Below are 8,998 nucleotides of genomic sequence, written 5' to 3' on the forward strand. Positions count from 1 at the left end.
ATCTTATTACCTTTCCCAAAAATAAGACAGAACTTCTGTTAAGAATTTTTCTTCTATTCAACTCTTGAATCTTTTAGCCATTCTCTTACTTGCATTCCAATTAAACAGGTTAACTCATTATTAGACATTTAAATCAGTCCAGATTCCATTCCTAAAATCATATCTCAATTAGACTCTTCTACGACTTGTGGTCCAGATAACATTGCTGTCGTAGTCTTATAAAAGTGTTCTCCAGAAATCTTTTCAGTTCTCTCTAAATTATTTAATAAGTGCTTGACTGAATCTCGTTTTCATCCCTGCTGGAAATATAATATAATATCTGTGGTTTCAATTTTTAAAAACTCTGGAGAGAATTCTGACCCTTCCAACTACTGTCTGATCAGTCTTCTATCTGTTATTAGCAAGATCAATAAATTTCTAACATCCTATTTTGAGTAAAATAATTTACTCTCAGACAATCAATATGGTTTTGATCCTCTCACTCTACAGCTGACTTGCTAACTGCTGTGTCTGAAAGATTTTATTGTGCATTAGATGGAGGCAACAAGGCTAAGGCTATTGCTCTTGACACATCTAAAGCTTTCGACAAAGTTAGGCATGCTGGTCTTTTCTACAAGCTTGCTTCATATGGTGTATCTGGGAAAGTTTTTGAAATTATCAAATCATTTTAACCGCTTCTGAAGTATCTCAAGATTCTATCCTTGGTCCTGTTTTGTTTCTTATCTACATTAGAGATCTTTCTGACAATCTTACATCTAAAGTGTTTCTATTTGCTGATGACTCAACATTATACTCCTGTCTTGACAAAAAGTCTTCTCTTTTCAATCGCTTAGAACAGGCAACAAACCTTCAATCTGATCTCACTTTTGTAACAAATTGGGGCTTGTAGTGGCTTGTTAATTTTAACTTCAACAAAACTCAGTTATTTATGGCAAACAACTATCAAAATAATGTCAATAATCCTATATTGATAAATGGCAACCCTCTAATTAAGACATCTTCTTTTGTCTTCTTGGGTTATCCTTCACTACTGACCTCTCATGAAAACCATAAATACAATAGATTGCTTAATTAACATCTGCAAAAGTTGCTTCTCTTTATTGTGCTCGCCATTTCCTTACCTTGTAAAGAATACTGTTGTTATATTTGGACTGATTCTCCTAATGATGCTCTATCTCTTCTTGACAAGATGCAAAAACACATTGTAAACGTAGTTGAACCTGCTCTATAAGCCAAACTTGAGCATCTTTCCCACTATCGTCAAGTTGCATCTCTTTCTCTTTTCTACAAATACTACCATGATCGCTGCTCAAAGGAGCTATTATCTCTAGTTCCATCAACTAAAATTAATTGTCACTTGACTCATCATGAAGCTAAATCTCACTCTTTTACTATATTCTGCAGTGTTAAAATAACTTATTATTATCAAACATTATTTATTCATTTATATATATATATATATATATATATATATATATATATATATATATATATATATATATATATATATATATATATATATATATATATATATCCTTCGGAATTAGGGTCGGCATTTGGCAATGCTGAGCTAACTGCCAACTTAAAAGTGCTTAAGGTTGGAAAAAAATTGCTGACCTCATATTTATGTTTTATGGCAAGACCATTGTATCAAATTTTTTTACCTCAAAAGATTGAATTATTGCTGACCTCATTTTTCCTAATTCTGAGGGTTATAAATATATATATATATATATATATATATATATATATATATATATATATATATATATATATATATATATATATATATATATATATATATATATATATATATATGTATTTATATATGTGTGTATATATATATATATATATATATATATATATATATATTTATATTTATGTATATATATATACATATATATATATATGTATGTATATATATGTATATACATACAGAGCCGGCTCGCATCGTGTGCGAAACACACAGGTGCAGCAATAAAAAGGCGCAAAATTAAAATTCTGCTTAGAAACAAAATATATAGGCCTTTTTAGATCTATGACTAAAAATGCAAGAGGTACTAAGTCCATTTCAATGGACTTTATTATACATTCAAGCTATGTATAATAATTTTTCTGTTGGCAAATTTTTGAATCAAAATGTTGCAAATTAACAGTAAAGTCATTAAACTACCAGATGAGAAAGTCATGTAAATGCTGTTCATGCTCTAAAATTTGGATTAAAAGAAATTTATTGTGCATTCAAAAAAGTTGTTAACATTGAAAAAGATTCTCTTACTTGATTAACTGCTGAATCACTTACATCAAAACTAGACAATTTTGAATTCATATGTGGTGTTGTGGTTTGGCGCGATGTATTAACTGAAATTAATTGTACTAGCAAACTATTACAATCTCAAACTGCATACGTGAAGACTGCTGCAAATGCATTAAAAAAAACTATCAATTTTTTTGTTACTAAACACACTGAAGATTCTTACAAAAAATATATTTCAAAAGCCAAAATATATTTCAAAAGCCATAATTCTAATGATGCAAATTTGACTGACGAATTCCGTTCTATTTCATGTGAAAGAGCAAGAAAAAGAAAAAGATTTTTTGATGATGAACCTTTGAAGAAGATGGTGATATACAACCAAACCAAAAATTCAAAAAAGGCAGTTTTTTGATGTTCTCTTTAAAATAGCTAAAGAATCGATAAATGAACAATTTGAAAGCTTTTTAAGTACAATAGAATCGTTTGAGTTTTTGTATGGTATCAAAGATATTGATAAAATAGGAGAAGAAGACATAATTAATAAATGCAGATTACTGGAAAAAGTATTGACTCATGGTGAAAAGATGTGTATTCAAAGGATTTATTTCTGGAACTTAATTTGTTATCACAGAAATTAGATGGGAAAAAATCACCGGAATCTGTGCTTAAATGGATCTAAGATAGTCAGTTTGAAAAACTTTTTCCTAATGTTTGTATTTCCCTATGAATATTATTAACACTAACAGTGAGTACAGGGGAACGTAGTTTTTCCAAATTAAAATTAATAAAAAACTATTTACAATCAACAATGGGCCAGGAACATTTAAATGGTTTATCAATAATTTCCATTGAAAAACCATTGCTGAATCTGTAGATATCGATACTTAAAAAAAGATTAAATTTTGCAAAATCTAAAGTTAGACGTGTTCTGTTTTTTAACATATGTTTAAAATCAAAAAAATTGTTAAGAAAGTTATTTTATTTGTAGTATATATTGTTTTATGATAAAAAAAAAAATACATTTTTTGCGAGCAAGCTCGCTTGGAATTTAAATCTAAAAGGCATATATATATATATATATATATATATATATATATATATATATATATATACATATATATATATATATATATATATATATATGTATATATGTATATATATATGTATATATATACATATGTATATATATATCTATACATATATATATATATATATATATATATATATATATATATATATATATATATATATATATGTATATACATGTATATATATGTGTATATATATATATATATATATATATATATATATATATATATATATATATATATATATATATATATATATATATATATATATATATATATGTATGTATGTATGTATGTATGTATGTATGTATATATATACATTTATAAAACTTACATTACATGTTTAGATAACCAGTCTGACAACATACTGAAATGGCCAGCTGTTGGAAGCTTTAGTACATAAATTGACTGATTAGATAGGTAGAACATGCAAAGAGTGCTACTACATCAAATAAGGGTTTGGGCTAGGTGGCAATAAACATAAATAAAAAGAGGAATATCTAAAAACCAAAACTGATAAAAAAAGAGGGAAAGAATTAATGAGATGACATGAGAGAGAATGAATGAGATAACAGATGGATTAATGAGATCTAATTAGAAGGATAAGACTGAGAGAAAATAATTTTGTCCATTAACAGAATTTGCATAAATTTGCAAAATAAATACAAACTGAACATCATTTCTGAGGTACAGAATTGATATTCTTGCACCTTTATTTGGTACTAAAAATTCTTAAGGTTTTTTCTAGGTCCTCTGGATCTTAACACAATTTTTTTTTTACTGCTTAATTTGTAGCTCCCTTATATTCATAAAAACAAATATTTTTGATTTTTCAATATACTAACTATCTATTTTACTATTGAATTTATATTTCTATTGTATTAGTTTCATCAATTAGCAACATTTAAAAAAAAAGGCATAAAAACTATGGCAAACACTTTAGCAACCAAAGGTTTTAAACATTAAATATTACTCAACAAAACTTAATTTAGATTTAGTTAAACAAAGAAATATTTGTAAAGAAATCATCTATAAATATCTAAAACAGTAGAAGTCTGAAAAATTTAAAACTTGAAATTAGTTCTAGAAGACAAAACCTGGAAAACAACTTAAAAAGTAATATAAGAAATATTTAAAAAAAAAAATACATTTGAAAGTGCAAAGGTTATAGCAAATAATCTATTTTAACAAGAAACAAAATTTTACTAACATTAAGCATATTTACAAAGCAGGATTTAAGTGATGCTTGTTAGAAAATGTTTGCAAAATAAAACCCACTCTCTCAACCCTTTAACTCCAATCACAATGAAAAAAATTAAACATAAATAAAATATATTGTATGTATGTATGTATGTATATTTTTTTTTTTTGAAGTACGTTGTGATGAAAGTAATAAAGTAAATTTTATTTGCTTTTTATTTTTAACATCATATCATTTTTTAGTAAGAATGTGACGCACTATGCATCACATTCCTACTAAAAAAGGAAATAAGTTAATAATCTGAAAACCATTGAATTTTTTTATATAACTTTTACACAGAAGATCATATATTTATTTTTGTGCATATTTAAAAAAAAATCAAAGAATTAGAAAACCGGAATTTTCTTTGTTTTTTTCCGAATTAATTTAATTAATCGGTAATAAAGAGTTGGTAGTTTTCTTTATTGAACATTCAAGCATGTTTATCTATTTTATTGTTTTTGTTTTTATAAATTTAAATAACTAAGGTTTTTGAAGAATATTCTGAGTTGGTTCTGTATACAGTTCACACCCATAGAAATGAATTAAAGCAACTTACTACAGAGGTAGGCAGAATGATTTGTTACTTATATAAAATTGATTTGTTGCATAAAATTTCTATCAAATAAAAAACTAGCTACATCTGTAGTAACATGATTCAATTCATTAATCTTTGCAAACTGAATTTAAAAAAAAAAAAAAGACTATTACAAAAAAACTTTTTTTTGACTTTTTTTGGTTTTCAATTAATTAAATATATTATTAAAATAAAAATATATAAGTATAATGCAAAAGTTTGATCTTTGTCATAAGTAATTCTAAAACTTATCAAAAACATGTGTTTTTTAAATCCTAAAATTCCCCTCTTAAAAAAAAATATTGAAAAAAATTTAAATACTATTTTTATAATTAGGAACTACTTACCTAATTCAGTAAAAAAATATTTAAAAAGTTAAAATTGGAAAAATCTTTAAGAAATGTAAATTAAATCCTATTTCCGCTTAGTGACGCATAGTGCAACAGGACAAGTTATTCCCAAGCTCCAATGACTTAGGGTCCATCTTAATTTAATTTTGCCAAAGGGCCCCGAGTCAGCTTAGAATGGCCCTGTGTGGAAGTATTTGCAAAAATCACAAGCATAGAATAAATAAACAAAAACAAAATAATTAATGAAATTTGTAACTGAAGGTTTAATTAAGTATAAATATTGCTGACATGAAATGAATCATATAAAACATTAAGGTAGTAAACAAAAACTATGCACCGTGTAAAAGTTGTAATAGTACATGGTATTGTTATTAATTTAACAAACAAAAACTAAGATTAAAAAAATTAAATTGAATAAGTAGATATAAGGATTTTAAATCCACTTTTAGTCGATTAGTAGAAAATCCATAGTTGATTAAATCGACTCTTCAATTTTAAAAGTCGACTAATTTAGACTTTAGACTAGTCAACTTTTAGTTTATTTAGTGGAAGTCAATAATAACACTAATATATATATATATTTATATATATATACATACATATATATATATATATATATATATATATATATATTCAAATTCCTATATATATATATATATATATATATATATATATATATATATATATATATATATATATATATATATATAATATATATATATATATATATATAATATATATATATATTTATATATATATATATATATATATATATATATATATATATATATATATATAATATATATATATATATATAGCAATTTGAAGTCAGCACAGTATTGATATATTCTGTTCACTTTAATTCCTTACATTAATCAAGATTTTTTTAATTAGTTTATAATTATACTTATATTTATATTAATAATGAATATTAATACTTAAAAATCATTTAATTTCTATGAAAAACATTTAATGGTTATTACTTATTTTTAGACTTCAAAATAGAGCATTTAACTTTATTTCAGATCTATGTTTTTATTTAAAAAATGGGTAGAAACTGCAGTTATAATTCTTTTTTTAATTGTGTTTTCTTATCTTTTTTTTTTTACCTCTGTAATTATTTTAAATTGCTAAAAATAAACTGTATTATTATGTATTATATGTATAATTTTAGAATAGATGATTTACTTCATAGTTTTTCCAACTTTGTAAAGCTTAATCTGAATTATGTATAGTTTGTAAGAAAATAAGCAGTAAACAATTAAATTAATTTTAAAATAAGTGAAAATATTTTTATTTTTTATTTAAAATTACTTAAACAATGGCATTTAAAACCTATTATACTGCTACTCTAATGTTTTTTGCCCAACATAGAACTAAAGTAAAAAAAAAATTCAAAACAATATTAAAAAAAAAAATTACAAAAATTTTTAGATGACAAAACACACTTAAGTTAAAATGCTAATATTTCATTTTGATAATGAACTTTTCCAAGAATAGTAATTAGTGATAATTAATTTAAGACTATATATATACATATATATATATACATATATATATATATATATATATATATATATATATATATATATATATATATATATATATATATATATATATATATATATATATAATAAAAGTATATATATATATATATATATATATATATATATATATATATATATATATATATATATATATATATATATATATATATACAACTAAATCATGCAACTTTACAAAAAATACAATTTTTTAAAAGATAAAATTTACAATAAAGTTAACATTAACACTGTTACTGCAATGTTTATAATTGTAGGAAGCTCAGACAAATTAGGCTTCTTGTCATACTGCTAACTTTTTTTTTAATTTAAGATTTAAAATAATGGATAAAAGAAGTCTTGATGATCGTTTAAACTGCAAGTAATAAAGCGTAAACAACGAAAACGCAAAATATAAAATAACTATCTATATAAGTTCCAATATCCTTCAAACTATTATGTATAATAAAAAGTAAAACACAATTGTAAATTTTTCAAATTAATGGTTTACTATAAAAAAATTCTAAAAAATGATCATTAATAAATTTATTAGCAATTACACAATGGAGTATAACGATTACGAGTGGATATGTGCATGAAGTAATAATGTTAAGAATGTAAAGAAGACAATTTTAAAAAATTTTTGCGGAGTTTTCAAAGTTCAAGGTTGATTACTCGTTACTAAAGGTTATTGCTAAAATTAAATTTGTAGTCTTTTATTGTAATAAATATTGTACTTCGTAGCAAGGCCTTCTAACCAATTATTAATGTCCAAATATTAATACGTTAATATTGTTTTATCACGTTTTTAATATGAATATTTATCAAGTTCTAACAGATCTCGATTTCTGTCAACAAAATTAAACATATACTTGGAGGAATTAATTTTAGTAATATCAATATTTAACTTTTTTTTTAACGTTATTACACATTTGTAAAGTAAGCAATTTCTTAATTTTTAATAAATCACATTCGAAACTTACTTAAGATCAGCATATCTGTGGTAGATTATTCCAGTGGTCTGAATTATTCCAGTTCTTGCGTAAAACTCAAAACGAGGATGCGTTTTTAAATTATAGCTGTTAGTTTTTTCGTATTTTGTTAACACACACAAAAATTAAAATGCAAGACCGGAATTTTTTTTATTACTTGATAGACTGCCAGCCCCAACCAAACCCTCAGTTGATGTAGCAGCACTCCCTTGCGAGTCAGGCTATAAGATAGTCAATGCAGCAGCATTCCCTTGCGAGCCAAGCTATAAGATAGTCGATATAGCAGCACTCCATTACGAGTCAGGCTATTTGTATGTCGATGTAGCAGCACTCCGTTGCGAGTCAGGCTATAAGATAGTCGATGTAGCAACCCTCCGCGTATGATTTACAGTAGAAAAAATAAAAATACAAACATCGGAATAATCTACTATTTTATAGCCTGACCCGCCTGAAATATTCCGTCCCAGTGCGTAAAAATCAAAACATAATATTATAAACTATTTTCGGACTCAGAAGGAACATTTCTAACAGCTATAATTTAAAAACGCATCCTCGTTTTGAGTTTTACGCAAGAACTGGAATAATCTACTAGAGATATCGTTACGTTGGATATTTTCGCGGTTGAGATATTAGCGACAGACTGATTCTCGCAACGACGCAAAAAATGTTCAATGAAATGAACTTTTAAAGTTCACGTTAAAAACGATCCTAGCATAATAATACCATCTTAAAAGATGGTACATATATACTGCTTGCATCATTTTTATTTCTAAATTAATAATAATTATAGTTAAATTACATTTTAGCTTTAAATTGTAAAATGAATAAAAAAATTTATAAAATTTTTTATTTATTTTAACTAAACAAAATTATTTACATGCGTTTTTAACCTACTTAAGTGTTAATGTGATTAATGTTAATTTAATTAGTGTTATTAAATGTGTGATTGCTAA

The 8,998-nt window shown here is 24.6% G+C and overlaps 1 protein-coding gene across 2 annotated transcripts in view; it reads right to left on the minus strand.

The window, feature by feature from the left end:
• The window catches only part of LOC101237752 (probable serine/threonine-protein kinase DDB_G0280133), a 46,778-nt gene extending 38,645 nt beyond the window's left edge, over positions 1–8,133 (minus strand). Inside the window, exon 1 of one of the 2 annotated variants that reach the window (XM_065799627.1) lies at positions 8,037–8,133. The gene's annotated coding sequence lies outside the window, so the exon portion shown is untranslated. The remainder of the gene's footprint in view (positions 1–8,036) is intronic. The other variant, XM_065799628.1, reaches the window with a different exon arrangement.
• Between the last annotated feature and the right edge of the window lie 865 nt (positions 8,134–8,998).

This window comes from Hydra vulgaris, chromosome 06, assembly GCF_038396675.1.
Source record: "Hydra vulgaris chromosome 06, alternate assembly HydraT2T_AEP".
Taxonomy (NCBI): domain Eukaryota; kingdom Metazoa; phylum Cnidaria; class Hydrozoa; order Anthoathecata; family Hydridae; genus Hydra; species Hydra vulgaris.